The 18,349-nt window shown below is 38.4% G+C and overlaps 1 long non-coding RNA gene and 1 pseudogene across 1 annotated transcript; one reads left to right on the top strand and one right to left on the bottom strand.

The window, feature by feature from the left end:
* The first annotated feature begins 431 nt into the window (after window positions 1-431).
* LOC149099946 (uncharacterized) lies at window positions 432-8,712 on the top strand. Its single transcript, XR_016203681.1, has 2 exons — window positions 432-537; window positions 6,054-8,712. It is a non-coding gene; the product is annotated as an uncharacterized LOC149099946 (long non-coding RNA).
* Window positions 8,713-11,443: 2,731 nt separating this feature from the next.
* On the bottom strand, window positions 11,444-12,940 carry LOC149099945 (uncharacterized; annotated as a pseudogene).
* Between the last annotated feature and the right edge of the window lie 5,409 nt (window positions 12,941-18,349).

Raw genomic sequence — 18,349 nt, 5'->3', positions numbered from 1 at the left:
GGGATCAAGATTACATTCGCAAGCGTCGAAGATGTGGGAAATGGACAGATGTCATTCATGTCAGAAGATCGCAATAGGACTCAAAGACCTCATACAGTCTCATGATACTAACGTAGTCAAGCGATAATGGATACGTTCGACAGAACCTGACAGGGTACAGAGCCGTTGCTATACATTACTTGAAACCTGACACAGCTATAACTGGAAGCACAAAAGGTTCATTTCTGCCCAATTTGCGGCTTTTTCGCTGGTCAATTTATAAGGTCACGTAAGAATTGAAATCCCGTATCCCGCTCTGGTCCCCTTGTGAATCCTGCATCCCAAGCCCATAGAAACACTAAATCCCGCATCCCGCCGAACCTACTGGGGACCCTCAGGACAAAGGGATCAGATAGAATCCTGTGAGAGGTACCCAGATCTCCTTCAGTCTTTATGTGTCACGTGACTGCTGTGCATGTGCTTCGCGATGTTGTGATTTTCCAGTCAGCTGTGTTCGCACTTTGGAGTCAAAAAAGAGCTGGAGATGAAAGGAACCTTGTGAGTAGTTGAATTTTATGTCTAAGCTTTGTATTAGCTTAAATGCTTGATAACTTACAGCAGGTAGGATAAACGACGAGTTTTCTTCGCTCGCGGTACTTTTAATTGCAAGTCTGAGATGTCTTCGTCAGTTGTCTTATGCTAGAAAGCATTCCCGGACGTCAAGTTGCATGTAAAGCGCTGTGAAGTTTACTTGTTTTAGGTATATATGGAACTTTGTCCAGTCTGTTTTGTGCTTCGAGCGTGTGTCAGTGTTGTGTCTCCCGTCAGCAAATTCGGGACAAGATAAGGAGATAATTTTACTGTGTTCTCCGCTTTATTAGCTAGCGATATTCTTCGTAGTTATGGTTAAATATGTAACACAAACATGTATAGTATTACTATATGTGTTTTTAAATGGCCTTTGGCGGATTGAGTGGTGTCGAACGCCCTAAACTGATTCTCAAACGTCAAAAACTACATGAACAGGTTTGAAATAGACTGAAGACTTTTAGGTTCTCTTAGTGTTCTATTGTTCTTGAGGACAAATAAACCAATCAGAATCGACTTACTGAGCATCTTTTTAGAGGACTTTAGGGGTCCTTGGAAAAATGGTTTTCTTAAAATTGTGCGCTCATAAAGTGCAGGTTATCATGGTGTGCTGCGGGCCAAATCTACAAACTTCAAAGGCCTTGTTTTCATTCATAACAGGGAGAAATTACTGCTTTGGGATTTAAAATAGAAAAGAAAAATACAAATTAATGTTTAGGTGGCCTCAGAATGGAAAATCAAGGAGTACAGAGTCCTCAAACCTTTCTGGTGAAGAATTTTTCCTTCCTTCATCTGCCGCAAAAACATGACGATTGGTGCGCTTTCAAGTGAGTTTTGAGAACAGATCACGGACTTAAAGCAGCTTCCTGGACTTTAGAAAACAAAAATGGTAATGTACATTATTTTTTTCAAAGTTGAATTCAACTTTTGGAATGACTGGTAACACCATGGCTGATAAAATGACTACAAAAGTGGTTGGGAGAAACTCGGAGCTGTCGCTTTAGCAGGAAGAATTAATTTGAACACGCAGTCGTGCAGCGAAGCAGGTCTGTGAAATTTTGAACATTTTTTTGCTTTTAAGTAGGTTTCTTTGCCTCAGCTTGAATGAAAATTTATTGTTATTGAGCTTCCTTTCGTATTTCTTTCATTTGGTGCCCTCTTTTGGGGAATTTTAGGTTTTAAAAGCGAACAGTATTTTTGCACGCTGGATTTCGGCATATTTAATTTACTAGCCTGCAAACAGGCTCCTGGTGAGCCCAAATGAAGCGAGGGAGCCTGTAGACATTCTATTGATGCCGCCGTTCTATGATACCAGCTCCTGGTATCATGATATGAGTGGTTAAATCACTGATTGTTGACATCTTTGTGATGAATATTTGACAGATCTTTGTAAAATTATATGACTCCAACGGCTCGTTACAATAGTGCATTTGCCGTTCCCTTTTAAGTTTCGGTCTCTCGACCTGTCGTTATTTCACAAGTGATACTGAAGAGTACTTTATGCTCTGTTGCGAGGAGGAATTTTAAGTAGAAGCTAGTGGAGTGGAGCCATTTGGCTGTGCTATAGCAATTTTTTAGAGGTCAAAGGCATGGTTTCCGGACTTTCCGTTGTTTATCTGCTTGTCGCTTCGCAGATTTTGACACCTCTTTCATGTGCTTATAATTTCATTACGCTCATTTCAGTATTGCAAAATATGTTTTAAGTTCTCTAAGTATTGGCTCTGGAGGGACAAAGTTAGTTTGAAATATTCCGTGAACATGTTGCTTACTTGCACTCTGTACCGAAAACGTAGCTTCTTGACAGGTCTAATTACCTCATTGACTGATTTGTTACAGGGTTATCACCAAGGGCGGATAGGCACATGCAAAACAAAGTCTACAGGCTCCCCTGTCCCTGCCCCGATCGCTTTGCTCTCCGAATTCTTCTGTTTTGCGCTCGGCGACATTTTTTCCTGTCCTCACCGGGAGCCTGTTTGCAGGCTATTAATTTACGGCCACCTCCGTGGTTTGTTTGATTAGTTTATTCGCTTTGTTCAAATATATTTTTTGGAGTCTTATTCAGCTACTACAGAACTGCCGAGAAAAGAACTAAGTGGACACTAATTTAACACAGTTGAAATACGATTGATCTCAAAATATGTAGCTTGTTTTTATCATCTTTTTGACTTACAACTTTAGTCTTTCTTTTGCAGTGCTGTAATATTTTGTTGTGCGCCAAAGAACTTATTTGATTTCTTGATTTCAAATTGGTTTTTCATGTGTCTTTCGCATTTATTTTCCATTGCTTTCTCAAATGCTAGCTGTTATAGTACAAGAATAGAAATTCTGTTGTATTTGGTGTCAATTTGTCCTCTGAAGTCAATAATAACTCATTTTCGCACATTCAGTTTTCTCAGCTTCTGTTGGGCATTTTGTTGCATGGCAAAGAAATAATATACTTTCTTGTTTTCTCATCAGTTTTAAACATCAAGTTGAGTCATTTTGTTGATATTTTTTAATATTTTGGCCCTTCATTTATTCAACTTAAAATAAACAAGGTCTTGAAACCTAATCTGTGTGTGGTTACTGCGCGTATGGTTTATTTTTAGTGCTTGTGCTTGTTCTGAAATGTGAAAAAATTGCCGGGAATTTAGGGGTGGGTTGCGTGCAATTTCATTTGGGTGTCAATGGGTTAATTGACTCACTCAGGGGGGGCTGGCAGCTACCTTTGATCTCGCCGCTTTTCTGGTTTCTATGATCGCCCCAGTAAAGAAATCTGTCAATCATTTGAGAACTGTAACGAGCATGCGCATAACGCGAAAATAACACGAGGAAACCGAAACATGTTTCGCCGCCATTTTTGTTCAGGGTTTGCCTTCGATTCGATAACTTTTTATTCGCTGTTAGCAATTTTTAACGACAGCTCTGAGACAATCAGGACTAAGGGGGAATCCAGGACCAGCTTTGTGCTATTTTCCTGGCGAGCGTGGTTGCATTCTTGGTTGCCTGGAGAGGTTTCTCCGTCTCAGGAAGAAAACGAAGCTGAAGTTTTTATTTTGCTGTGGAAATTTCAAGGTTCATTACTTCCCATCATCACACCGACCAATTATTCTTCCCAAATTTCTATGGAAAATACCGATGTCGAACTGTTTCATGTCTGCCGTTATATATCGCGAAGACTCCGAAAGTAAGTCTAAAATATTTCTCAACTGTTCAGAGTTGAGCTTACATTGACTACAGTAAACAAGCTTTTCTGTCTAAAGTTTTTTTCGTCTTAACTTACTTTCTTATGAAAGACTGCATTTACTTTATGATTTTCCTGTAATGTGTTGAGTCTGAAGACTTTCTTTCGAGTAATTTAATTAAATCATGAAACTTGAAGGCAGTTGCAGATCAGTCAACAACATTGAAAATAGCTACCAGTTTGCGTGTCTCGATAATGCAGTGATAAAATTATAAAGGTTTTGAAACCTCCATCCCTTACTGTTCAGTACTAATGTGAACTCGCCAATTTGAAATCATTTTTCTGCTTCTGCATATGGGAATGTCCAAAATGGACGGTTTGCTAGGCACAGACTCAATGTGAACCTTTATTAAGTTGAGGTATTTCATTTACAAGTTATTTACCCGTGAAAATAAAGAAAGCAGCTTCTGCTCACATGCTTTGGCATAATTTGTACTGGTGATAAGCATCAGTTTTATTTGTGTCGTGGGAGAAAGCTCTGTAATACTTCTGGATATCAAAATAGGGTTGCCATATACTCATCTGCTGAGGGAGATAATTTATGAAATAGACCCAGGGAAGGAAAATGAGGCCATGTTACCCGTAGTTGAGTGCTAGTAATGAGGTAAGCAGGTAAAATGGTCATTCATCCAGATTACTAACTTTAACTTGGGTACACCTGAGTCAAAAGAACCTCCACAACATTTGAAATAGGCCAATTTTGAGAGGCTTTAAGGCTTTCGAGAATAACGAGAAAAGACATCAAGCACAGGGATCTGTAACAGTCATTTAGCCTCCAAGTCTATTAGCCCCTAAACATTTAAACTCCAACCAGAAGTCAATAAGCCCCCAACCAGAAATAAAAAAAACTATATATTTTTTTCTTTAAGCATGAGTAACGGGCTAATCGACTTGTGGTTGGGGGCTAACTGGCTAGGGGCTAATCAAATGACCGGTAACCAAAGGACTTGTTTTATTCTTCTAAGGCAAAAAGATGAGTAAGGATGTTAATATATCAACTCATGATTTGGCCCAAAGTGTTGATTATCAGTGGCTTGTTCCTGTAGTGGAAGGATAGCTAAATAAGACAATAAGGCAGACTAATATAAAGTCAGATGAATGAAGTCTTTAATAGTACTTGTATCAAATGACAATTCTTAGTGCAAGAGAGGAGCATGAACCCTTTGAAAACTAATTGAGAGGTGGCATAAAAAATTAGTGCAGAAAGAGCAACAAAATGAGGTGGTAAAGTCAAACTTCCTGCACACTCTCCATCTCAACGACTTGATTGGACCCATTATTTAAGCCGTTAAGTCTAGAATATCAAAACAAAAGCCTAAGGATTATGAAGAAACAAAAACAATCAACGACACATGTACAACTATTGTGTTGTAACGGCAAAGAGATGGTGATTAATTCTCAATTCTGCCGAGGGACCTATCCAGTATTCGCTTTCATGAATAATGCCAGATGCTTTACCTGAAACTGAAAGAGACCTCTTGTAGTAACGTAACAGAAAAACGCCGTACCCACTGCACTCACTATGAAACCTACTTTAACCCTGTCAGTTTAATAAGTGCAAACAAAAAAAGGGTCACGAAGCTGTTAAGAAAAAGCAACCCTTACCATCAGGGAGTCCGGAAATATAGAAATACTTCAGTTTATCCCGTTGATAGGACACCCAAAAATGCTTGAATAAAATATTCATGCCTGCAATCTGGCTCACACTGTGGAGTTCCCGCTCGCGAGGGCTCACAGGTTTACGTTGGAATATTTATCATCGATGCCTCGATCAAATGTCCAAGATTTAGATGCAGGGCAACTGGAGCTTTTTCGTAGATGTTTGAACGTGAAATATGCACGACGGTTACCAAACTTTACAAACGCATCGCGCACACGGAAGTCCGCCATGTTTGTTTTCCACAAACCAGTACTTAGTCTTGCTCGGCCAAATTTCTTAACTGGGGCGATCATAGAAACTCGGTTCCAGGCCTCGCTGCTTGCCCCCCCTGGACTCACTGTATAATATGTTCTATTTGCAAACATTTCGCTCTTGGTGCAATTCCTTTCTGTAACGCAAGTCTTAATTACAGGAATTGCACCGGCCCGATTGGTCGACTTCCAGCAGTGAAAAAGGAAAAAGCCAAACGCGATAATCTTTCTTCCTTCAGTCCGAAGCCTTTGATCTTCACTAATGAAGTTATTTTGCCCACAGCTCCCGTTCTGAACGTGCTTTTGAGCCGGTACTTTTCCTGCCTTTAACGCTTTCAATAATTAAATACAGGAATTGCACTGGAAAGAATACTCGACTTTGGTGTTGATTACATGACGTAATGATGAGATACCGCTGTTTAGAAGCCTTGCACATTCATTCAAAATAACAAGAGCAGGAAATACAGAGGTAAGAGTAAGACTGGAATGTCCTTAACTTAATTTCGTTATTAATTTAAAGTGTATATGACACGAAAAATAATTTCTGCTTATTTGAAAGGCCTTTCAAAATACAGAAGAACGGCGTTTCTCTTTTTGAAATATCTTTTTTCGTTTTAGAGATATTGACATTTTTCTATTATGCAAATTACATCAGTGATGACGTCATAAGGTTTGCAACTAAAAAGTGGAAAACACAGAATAAACAATATCTCTGGAAATATTGAAGCAGTGTTCTTGAAACCTGGCACCACAAATGTGTATCACAGGAGAAACAAAATGACACCCTTAGTGCTGTTGCCATGACAACACTTGCCACTGGTGCTGTTGTAATAAAATTGAAATTCCCAGTTTTTGTCTAAAACCAAGAACCATCTACTCCACCCAATCTAATGATGGGAGTTACGACAATATGGGAACTATGTCTGTTCTAAGTAGGACCCTTTGTCTCACCTTATAGGTTACAAATGGGAATATTTGTTTTTTTAATGGAAAGAGACTGGGGCCAAAAGAGAAACATGACAAAGATTACCCTGCGAAGCAAAACTAGAAACAGAAACTATCTAACAACTTACGATATGATGAAAGGATGGTGTAAGTGAGAGAAATCACAACTTAAGCGTACTATACACAAGCGCTTCTTCATGTGTGATTGAAAAGTGAACGAGCTACCGAAGCGTTATGGTCTTACGTAATCTCTGTGGAAAATTCTGGAATTGCAGAACGGACTTAAAGTGCACCTAACCCCCAAAAGTTTTTTCCACTAAAATGAATCCACTTGTTCTTCGGAGCATTTGGGCGAAAAAAAATTTGAATTTGGTTGAATCCTCGATTTTCTATGCCCTTTCAAAGTCGTGGCTGAAGTGTTACACGACTGCATACCAGGAGTCTGGGGCGGCAATTGCTGATGACGTCTACCCAGGAACCAAACACAATGGTGCCTTAGTCAGCTCTCTGTATTTGCTCGAGAAAGTGGAAAACAAAACTAATCGTTCCGATATATTTTGGGACTAAAACGTCCCAGTTTTGTTCCAGAATCATTTCTTTTTCGTCACTGGAGTCAGAGTTAGGTTTCGATTCGGAAGACACCGAAATAAACTTCAATTGAGCACGTTCGGCAACTGTGAACTCACTCCTTAGAGCTTTGAGAACAATTTGCAATATTTCAAGCGACAATGGGAAGACGTCTTTGCAGACGAGCTGCTTGTCTATTAGGAATGGAAAGCTAGATACGAAGTAGAGGAGAAAGCAAATGAAAAGCAGGAATGAAAACTCAAGGACTGCTTTGGATGGTAATTTTGTCACCTAAACACAAGACTCCCACGCCTGTTTATAGCCCGTTTGCATTTGTCCTTCCCGAGAATGTATTTTGTCAAGGTATGGTTGTGTTTTACTTTCGGGAATGCTTCATGTTTATAAGAGCGACAGAAGTGTTGCAGTTTTCGAGACTTGAACACCTCCAAAACACTGGCTTCGATTGATTGAAAATCGTAGAATTGTTTGGACGTGTATTTTTGAAGCTGTGGGAAGCAAGGTGGAATTGGGAAGGAAACATTTCATACAATTACCGATTTCACATGTTTTAAGTCGTAACTCCAAATAACCAGTGTAAATTTTTTCAAAGTTTGCAGTGAAATTCGTCAGATAAGTGAAAAGGATGTGTTCCCTAAGCGGTCTGCAGACATGAATGTTATGCGGTCATATTTTCGACACTATTCAGACTATTACATAGAATGTTTGTCGCACTGCTGATTTCCAAACCTTTGAAAACTTCTGTGAGTGTAACAATTTTGTTATCATGTAATTCTAATGGATTAATCTTCGACTTTTATCTAAATCAAAAGAGAAATAAGTGTTGGTTAGCGGCATACAGTTGCAACCTATTTACATATCAGTATATTTGGTTGTAACGCTTCTTGATCGATCACACAACTTTGCCGGCTATGTTATAAATACTGCAGGATTAGAAGATATAGGTTGTCGGTTGTATTTCGACAAATTGCTGGTTGGCTTTAAGCAGAAAATTTTGAAAATAGCGTGTGAAAGTCTGCAGAACAAATTCCACTGAGAGTTCTTCAATGGTTCTCACAGACTCAGTTCGCTCGTTCTGGTTCAACAAAATCAACCATTGTTTATGTCTTTACTGTTCCATTGACCGATCATCACAAGTAAATTGTGCAGAAGTTTGAACCTAAAAACCGGATTCTGGAGGGGGAGGGGGGTGGTGGGCAAAAGGTACACACAGAAGAAAGGGTATTGGCACAACGCAAATACTACACTGATTTATTACCTGTAACATCATGCCATTCTGGCTGCAAAGTAGAACTGATTCAATAACATGCCAACATTTAAAATATTTCACTGTATGATTATCTGGAACTAATAATTTTTTCAGTGACATCATGTAAATGCAGCTGTGCATGTGGTATTGTAGGATCTAGCCCTAGAGTAAATTGAAATTAATGACTTGTAATTATAAAAAAATATCAATATATTAGCGGAGCCCCATACTCATATAGGAAAGAAAAGGAAACCCATGAGTTGATTTTCTCATGGTTATCATGGCTAGCGGTATTGCTCGTGGGCACGTACGCACGACGGCGACGACAACGACGACAGAGCAACATGGCAGCCATACTCCAAATAATAGGTTGACTGAGACATGCAGCCTTGGTTTACAGTGCACTTCTTTGATATTGGACATCTATGTTATGATCAATTGACACCTGTCAAAGCAAGGTATCTGCTGACCAGTATCATGTGACCACATCGCGGGCTCAAGTTTATAGCTCATCAAGGTCGTGTGTTTTTTTTAAGCTGACCGCTGACCAAGTGCTGGTTTTGGTTTGGATTGCGGGCTCATGTCAGGTTAACTTGTTGAAAACAGGTCAGGATTGTTCGGAAGCCAGTTAACGTTAACCCAGGATTAACCAGATTATAACTTTTTCTTCTGTACAAATATTTTTTGCTGCTTTGTTTCGTGTATATGGTGATTATTAAAACTCAAAACAGAAGGCCAAACAATATACAGAAAACCTCACCGCAAAGTTACTAAACTCAAATCAAAATTAATTCTACCTTTTCCTGGGTTAGCTTAGTCGGGCTCTGAACAAGCCGGCCCAGATGCTATGCTTTTAGGCTGGCCTAAATCTATATATTATATGATAAATTCAAACTTTTAAGGAGCTCTGTCACGGATGGCACATCTTGAAAAGTTGAATCTAGGATTTTCAAGTTTGTCAATTACAAGTCTTCTCAATCTGCCTCATTCAAAGCCATAATTCGAAGTTCCTTAGCGAATACCAAAGATGACTTTAGTAATGTTAACTATAAGCCCCTTTAAAAATTAGAGGAATAGATCAAGAGAAAACTTTGATTGTAAATTATAATGATTTGTTATTTGACTTTGTTATTTCAGTACATTAAAACCCGGGGTAGTCAATCAATAATATCGATAATCGATAACATTCGATTAATGTTTTTGAAATTTGATAAAAATCGATAAAAGATTTCATTGTTAGCAATCAATAATTATTGATTTTTGAATTAGGGCTATCGATTTTATCAATAAATATCAAATTTATCAAAACTTAATTATCGTACCATTTTTTGAAAAGGAAACACCAAAAGATATTTGAGAGCTCATAGAAATACTTACAACAACTTGCCTGTTCGTTAATTGATCTTATTCTACATCTTTTCCACAAACTTTTAATAATACTCAGCATGTGTTGTATTTGAAATCCGCTTTAGATCCCTGGTTGATTATTCCACTTTTTTTTTTTATTTGCTGATGTAACACAATTGCATGCTCGTTGTTCTTTTACCCAGTCTTTAAAAGGGAAAGATTTTCGTGATTTTTTCCTTAAAGATATGAACAAAGCGTGATGAGCCCTAAGAACGTCTGCGTGGGAGGCCAATCGCATGAGGAACTCAAAGACGTGTCTGTGTAGGAGGCTAGTCATGCATATACTTTTGGATCATTCCTTATATTGATCACTTCTTATTCCCCATATTTCTCAGCTTAAAACGTGGTTTCAAAACCGCCGGAACAAAGGAAAAAGAGAAAATTTAGGTGATAACCTTGAAGCCAAGAAGCTGTAAAAGGAAAAATAATTTACTTTTGTAATCAAACAATAAAATCAGGAAGAAAATCATAATGCAGTCTCTTTGGTCTCTTGTACAGTACTTGTGAACAAATCATTTCATTGCTGCCTTTGAAATCTACATTTAAAGAGTCACAATCGAACGCTCCCTCAACGGAAACAGGATAATTTTTATCGATTCTATAACGATCAATGAATACGATAAAATTGATAAAATTAACACTTCGTTGGTGTGCAAGTATCGATTTTTATCGATTGACTGATAAAGTCGATATCGTTTAAAATCAATTTGTCAATAGATATCAATTTATCAAATGATTTTTCGATATCAATTTTTATCAATTTACTACCCTGGGATTAAAACTGGCCTATTAATATTATTGCATATTTCCCGTAATTAAATTGCTATATTAAATTGCCTCACAATAAATGCTTTTGCTTTCAGTAAACTATTAAATTCAAATAAATTCTCCTAGTTTTAAAGAGTACATTTTAATTTTGACCTCACACAACATTGGCCAAATTTATGCATATATTATGCTACCATGTGTATTATCTCTGATGGGAAGGACATACTTTCCCTTCTTATACATGCACCACTGGATTGGCAATTCTCTTACATGTATACAATAGTAGTTATTGTGGATCTTGTTGACTAAATGACATCACATTAATTTTATTTACAGTGAAACACATCATAAGGGTCATTAAATTCATGCTATTGTATCTTACATGCATTACAAACATCTTGTTATGTTGTATGAATACTGATAATTTGTTTGATTGAAGGTTTCAGATGGAGTGTATTGGAAAATGAATGAGGACAAAAATGGCAGTTCTCTTATACTCTTCCATTCCCTTTCCTGGAGCAAACTGCACAGTACCATTCTTCAGGAGTGGTAGCTATCTTGGCACAAGTCCTATCAAGGTAAAAAAATCTGCCTGACATCTGACATCTGTCTGACATCTCCAGGCAGTGTGCAGACTTTCCACTGTAGGTTTAGAAAGCCCAGTGAAAATAAGTTACAATTGTAACTTTAAATAATTGATTGGTCAATTATATTATGGGACTGATTTATTTATTTATTTATTTAACTTTATTTATACACGGACAAAACATCAGGACTTAAAGTAAATACTAAAATGATGTTCTCAAAGTGAAGGCCACTCGTTCTGGAAATGCATGTGACTGGATGATATTTAACAAATGTCGCAATGCTGTAAACAGTGAAATCAAACAAGCCAAGGAAAAATTCTTCAAAAATGTGTTGCGTGAAAACGAAGGTAATTCAGGGTTTTCATTTGTTGATTGCGAATGATGCCAAATGGCCATGACAGCATCTTGCATCTGGTGAATGTCATGAGTGTTATTTCGGATTGCTCTGCCATAGTACACTTGAAGCTTGTTTATTGTACTTAATGTGAGCCATCCAGTACCACCAATTGACTTGCCATCATCAAGACGTGTCTGACCTAGCCTCTTCTTCAGTGAGCGAAGACGGGAGCCCATGCGTTTTTGCACATGACCAACACATTCCAGCTTGGTGACTGCCTTATCCCCAAATACTTCTTCCTCAACAATAAGTTTGTGAGCCTCACTGTCTCCATCCCCCAGAAATTCAGTATGTTGCAATGAATAATCTTCCACTGAATGCTGGTAAATGGCTAGTAAACCAGTGGCATCCATTGATCCTGAAATACCCAGGTGATTAGCTTCACAGCGATGCTGATGTCCTTCCCACCAATCTCGGAATTCCTCAGTACCTTCTTTACCCCTCCACACGGTACATTCTTTGCAGGTTTTGGACATAATTTTTACATCCAGGACTTGCCAGTAACTGTAGAAAGAGCTGTTACTACTCTGAAAGCAGATGAGTAGCCTCGTTTTCTCCAAATCCCATCCCCTGAAACTGCAATGTCAAAAATGCCATCATCTGCTGGATCATAGTAGTCCTTCACTTGGTCTACAGCATTTCTCGTACTCTTTTTGCAAACTGCGTGTGCAGCACTCTTCACAGCGGCAACATGGTTTCTGTACGAGTTTTCATTCATTGGAGAGGGCACATTCATTACACCAGTAAACTTGACAAGTGCTTGATGGCCAATGCCAATGTTTCTAGTTGCTAAAACTATCCTGCGATTCACTTCAAATGCTTGGCTCCCTCCAATTTTTGAAGAGGTATAAAATCTCTCAGAGAATTAACACTTGTGGCTTCGGCATTTCAACAGCAGCAGGGAAGCAAAGCCCATTTTGGCACTGTCATCTTCCTCCAATTCGACACGGCCATATTTGCAAGCCAGGCAGCAAAGTAACTGAAATGCTGAGTACAGGACGGACAAATTGACTAAACGAAAGCCCTCTGGTGCTTTGCAATCTTCATCACTTGAGGAACCATCTGATTCTTCTGACTTTTCATCTAGTTTTCTTTCAGAAGCCGGTATAGACCTCATTTTGGTCGGATCTGTATTGGAGCACCACGTGGTTTCTTGGGCCGATTCTTGTTCAACGGAACCCTCTTTTTCCACAGTTTTTTTCACCACAGTATACCTGTTACCTCCAAACTTTCTTTTCTTTTTTCTTCCACTCCTAGATTTCGGTTTTGGAGGCATTTTTTCAAAGTGTTTCACAAGGAAAACTGGCAAATGAAAGCCATTCTGTTTTGAAGCGCTCTTTTCTTCATGTAATTGTAATGCAATGTCTGCTAACTATTCACCAGGCCCCCCAATTAATTCAAATCGCTCCAGCTCAAATTTCTCCGGGTTTGGGTGTAAAAGGCGAGTTTTTATTGGGAAAACAACGTGTAAACAACACTGGTTACCATAGCAATGGAACGCACAACTTCAGAAAGAGCTAAATAAATGTATTGATGTGGCGAGAAAAGTGTAAAAACACTTTTTTTTAATAACAACAATGACTAAAGATACCTTTAAGACAATTTTAAAAAAAGTAACATTTTTGACGATTTTTGGCCGATCGAGCCTCCTTAAATAACTACCGCCCTATTTCTATAATTCCTGTTGTGGCTAAGGTCTTTGAGAGAATCGTATACAATCAATTTTACAAATATTTAACTGAATATAATCTAATTTCCTGTAATTAGTCAGGGTTTCGTTCACTTCACTCCACTGCCGCTGCCTTACTCGAAGCCACTGATAATTGGGCTTTTAATATCGATAAAGGTAATGTTAATGCAGTAATTTTTGTAGATCTCTAGAAAGCTTTTGACTCCGTCAATCACTCTATATTGCTATCTAAATTAAAAGCCCATGGTGTCGGAAGCAACTCGTCTAAGTGGTTTAAATCCTACTTGGATAATTCTATGCAGAAATGCTTTGTAAATGGTGGCCTCTCGAATAGCCAACCTTTAACTTGCGGTATTCCTCAAGGTACAGTCTTTGGACCTCTCCTCTTTATACTCTATGTAAATGATCTACCGAACTGTCTTTTTAACTCACATCCCAGATTGTATGTGGATGATACTCATTTGACCTTTGCCAGTAATGATGTTGCACATCTAGAGGAAAATATGAATGATGATCCAACTAAAATTACTGAATGGTTAATGGCAAATAAACTCACTCTTAATAAGTCAAAGACTGAGTTTATGTTGATTGGTTCAAGGCAAAGGCTAAATACTTTTAATAGACTTCCGTCTTTTACTATCGACAGTAATTCTAGTAAACAAGTAGAATTTACGAATTCTCTTGCAGTATATATAGATGAAAACTTACTTGGAATGTACACATCAAACATATTTCCATACAATGATTCCATTTCAATTTTCCTGGCAAGGTCCACAATGTTCTCAGCACAGTTGGAGTATGGTCATGTAGGTCGTTCGTTCCCACATGGAGAATAATCTGTTGAGGGCTCTTGTCAGCAGTAGGCATTAGGTAATGCTTCATATTGTTGGTGGTTGCGCTAGGGAAAGATTTAACAACCACATAATGGCCGACTTTCCTACCCAGCATCCGTCCCTGTATTTGTTTTATTGTAGAATCGCCCACCAAGACAGTTGTGACTGATCAGAGATGGCTGACAGGTCAAAGGAAAAGAAATGGTTTAACACTTTAGGAACACTTGACTTATTGATCATGTTCCATACTTCAGGTGTGAAAATTGTTTGATGTCATTCAGGTGAGAAGCTAATGTCTCTCCTGGTGGATGGTCCTCATCAAGCACCGTGTCTTCCATTGAGAACCTTTTACCAGTGGTGGTATATTGCTTTATTTTAGCTTCGTCAATACCAAACCAGTGAAGCATTTCATCATGGTTATGATCTACATTGGATTGCAATAACAAAATTAGTTAAAAGTAACCTCATGTTTATACAAACTTTTTGATTCTTTTAGAGCCTTTTTGTCTAAATGAAGCAATGGAAAACACTTCTGGTGTACATCCTATGATAGTAAGCGTTAAACAATCCTTGCTCTGAGTGTGAACCTGAAGTATTTTGTTGCAGATTTCCTTAAGATGGGAAATTGCTGTTTTGTTAAGTCTGCAAGCTAAAGCAGACCTGTTTTACAGCTAAACCTGTCTGTAAAACTGTTAAGAATTGTGGTATTTTTACAAAAGTTGCTCCAAGAATTGAAATTTGTTGCTACAAAATGTCATCATCAGTTATCAAATTGGATATGTTTAGCAATTTTCTAGCCAAAAAATATAAAATTTGTCACAGCATCTGAGGAACCAATACCCATCATCCTTCTTCCATACCTTGAGAAGAACTTGAATTCCTCTCTTACGACTATGCCAAGAAAGGTGTTAAAAAAACACACACACAAGGAATTGAAGAGTAATAAGTGACTGTTGCTCATATTTTCAAAGCATAACTTAAGTTCTGAAAGTGATTCATTCCAAATTTAGGCCATACACTGTAATTTATCAATCTTCCTTGTCATTCCTTTGACACAGTACATTATTGCATTGGTGGTCGCTTCAGAGTTTGGACATATTGTGTTTGGGGGTGGCTACAGTTATCATAGTAAGTTATTTCTACTGTACTTGGGTCAATAACTTGCTTTCAGTTCTCAGTTTGTTGAGTTTCTGCTTTCCTGAACTCAGCTGGGTGATTCAAGAATAGCTGTTGTAAAAAAACAACATTACAAGATAAATGGCTATCAAATTGAAGACTATAGAAGTTTTGAAACATGACAAAACTGTCTTGGAAACTGCCCGCTCCATTGGGAAGATCATCTCTTGGTTAGACTTGCCTAAGCTGTGTAGTCAAGCAGGCTGCTTATATCTAGGCCCAGCATTCATCCAAGGTTGTGAACTCTGTCATCCATACCTAACTAAATACTTACTAAAAATAACCTACATTCCTTGAACGTAAAATGAAGAAATTGTGAACTTGGTCACCTGCTCCCCTGTGTGGGGTTGTCGTCCTCGACAAGCGTCATACATTATTTTAGTACTTACTAACTTATGGGTTTTGCTACAAAATCAAAGTAAAAATGTGAACATTAAAATTAACTTATTGTAAGGCTGCTATAGAGTTCATTCTTGCTGTTGGACGTGGCTCCCTGTTTGGGTCTCCTTGCTTGCCTGCAGTTAATCTTGTGGATCTGCATGGTGTAGGTTCTGGTTCCTTATCTGCAAACTCTGTTTCCTGAACACCACTTTCATCAGGGTTGTATGCAGGAATGTTTCAAACATTGTCTTCGGGAACATCATCTCCAGGAATCTCAGGTATATTTTCTGCATTGTGCTCAGGGTGGCGTTTGAGTAATAAAAAAGTGAACAACTTGCTTTCCAAGTCCATCTCCTCCATGTCCCTGCTGTGACGTTAGGGTATCCTGATAACTTTGATAGGCCTGTAGATTTCAAGTTCACTGGGGTAACTCTGCATTGCCATAGGGTAGATGGCATACTGTGTTCCACCTGTCGGCAAATGGAACATCAAGGTGCTTGTTTCTTTTCAATTCATGCCGACAAGAAGCTTTCACATTGTTTGGTACTTGCCAATCCTCTGCTGTTACTATCTTGTCAATGTCTGAAAACACACCAATGGCCAAAAGCTGGCATCCAATGTAGGTGACTCCCTCTCTCAGGAAGCAGTGCTTGGAAGGCTTCAGATTCAGACTGTTCTTTGATGCATGTCAGGACTCTATCCAGTTTCTCTGGGTTTTCATCTGAAGTCTTGGAGATCACAATGATGGACAGACACACCTACAATATCACTGTAGTAAACTATGAACCAATTTACTTACTGTTAAAATTCCAAATTTGCCTCAAAAACTCTTTTGAGCCAGCCACAGCATGGATATCATAAGGAAAGGAGTTCCGGCGCTTTGTTGTGGTATAAAGCCATGACTGTACTCAGTATATAGCAGTGTGGACGTTATGTACAGAAAGATTAAAACCATACAGAAATATTTAAACCATGTCCTCGATGGACTTTGTCTATTTGTCTATCAACTTTATTGGTCACAAAATTACAATATAATTAAAAGAAGAAAAGGATCAATAGGAATTGCGCGAATGGGAAAATAAAGTTACCCATGCGAGGCGCAACCCTAAAAGCTAGTAAGAATGGTGATAGAAAATCTTAAATTTGTTAAAAATTACAATAAAATCTAATAATTACTTATAGTTAAAAATTATAGTTAAATCAATTAATTACAATAGTTAAACACAAGATGTGGATAATATTAGTCACAGAAAATTAAGAGCAGTGGCAAGGGCAGTTACGGAAGAGGAACCAGGAGCAGGGCATGTCAATATCATAGGTAGTGTCCAGTAAAGTAAAATAAGTGGCGTGCAAAAAATATTTCAATAAACTTGGGCTAGAAAATTTGTCTTGAGGGGCGAGATTACAGATAGTGTTCCAGGGTTTTACAATTCTGTTGAAAAAAGAAGCTTGAAAAGTTGCGGTTTTACGGTAAGCAGGTTTAAGTACAAGGGTGGGGTTCTTAGAGCGGGACCGGCCATGTGTGGACTTCTGTTAATTGAAGAGCACATCCATAACCTGTTGAAGAAGGCCTTGAAATAGCACTGAAGGAGTTGCACTTGGTCTGCCCATCTTTTTGACATAAGTGGTTCTAATATGTCAAAAACAAGAAAAATTTAAAACAATACAGACCATAGAAAAAAAGATAGTGAGGCCATGCCCTTGTAAAGAACACAATAAATTCTAAACAAAAACTTGGCCCAGTTACAAAAAATGAAACTACCTCAGTCTCGCAAAGTGGGGCTGGGGGACAGGGGACCATCTTTTTTTGTTCATACTTGCCTTTTTGCATTGTAACACCTTTTCCTGTTTAATCTTGGCAAACTTTTTTGGCCAGCTTTTCATCTTCTTTTATGCATTTTGTCAATCTCTTCAGTGGCATTTCTGTGGATCTTGCTTGCAGTGCCACTTCAACCTTTCTTTATAAAATCGTCTAGCTCTTCAAGGTGTGAATCATCTACATTTACGTAAAAGTGATGAAGATCCATGTGAATGGTTCTTGCAAAGTTCCTAGTTGTATACTTTTTGCAGTCTTCTATTTTGTCTCAGGCCAAGTTATCTTTGCTCCAATTGCTTCAATGTAAACAGGCATTTTTAGTGCAGAGTGCACTATTGGGATGGTTATGGGAGCTGCCTGCCGCTAAGGAACTAAGGCGCTATGGCGCTATGGCACTATGGCCTATGGCGCTAAGGTGTAAACTTTAATGTTTGTTTAATTAATTGATTTCAATTAATTAATTAGTCTAGAGGCAAGGAAGTAGTGGGGGTAGGGTGGGAAAGGTACATGTGTACTCTACGTAAAACACATTCCCTCGCCGTCACTTAGCTTTGAACATCGCGAAGCTATATATTTGTTTCAGGTAACCTCTTGCTCTCCTTGTGGTACCATTCTCCTTAGAACAAAACTAATTTGCCCTAAACGCATGCTTACATTAGGTAGCGTTCGTGGCTTCTATATTAGGTGAAGGATACATTGCATACAGAATCACGCACAAATGTTGAGTGGTTTCCCTTATGATAGAGCTCAACATGTAAGACGCATGCGTTCGAGCATCATTAGTGTTAAACACTATCTTTCCACGCGGTATTTT

This window comes from Orbicella faveolata, unplaced genomic scaffold, assembly GCF_042242905.1.
Source record: "Orbicella faveolata isolate gen_17 unplaced genomic scaffold, um_ofav_v1 contig_46, whole genome shotgun sequence".
Taxonomy (NCBI): Eukaryota; Metazoa; Cnidaria; class Anthozoa; order Scleractinia; family Merulinidae; genus Orbicella; species Orbicella faveolata.
Note: the sequence above shows the minus strand (reverse complement) of the source record. Positions and strands in the feature narration are given on the sequence as shown.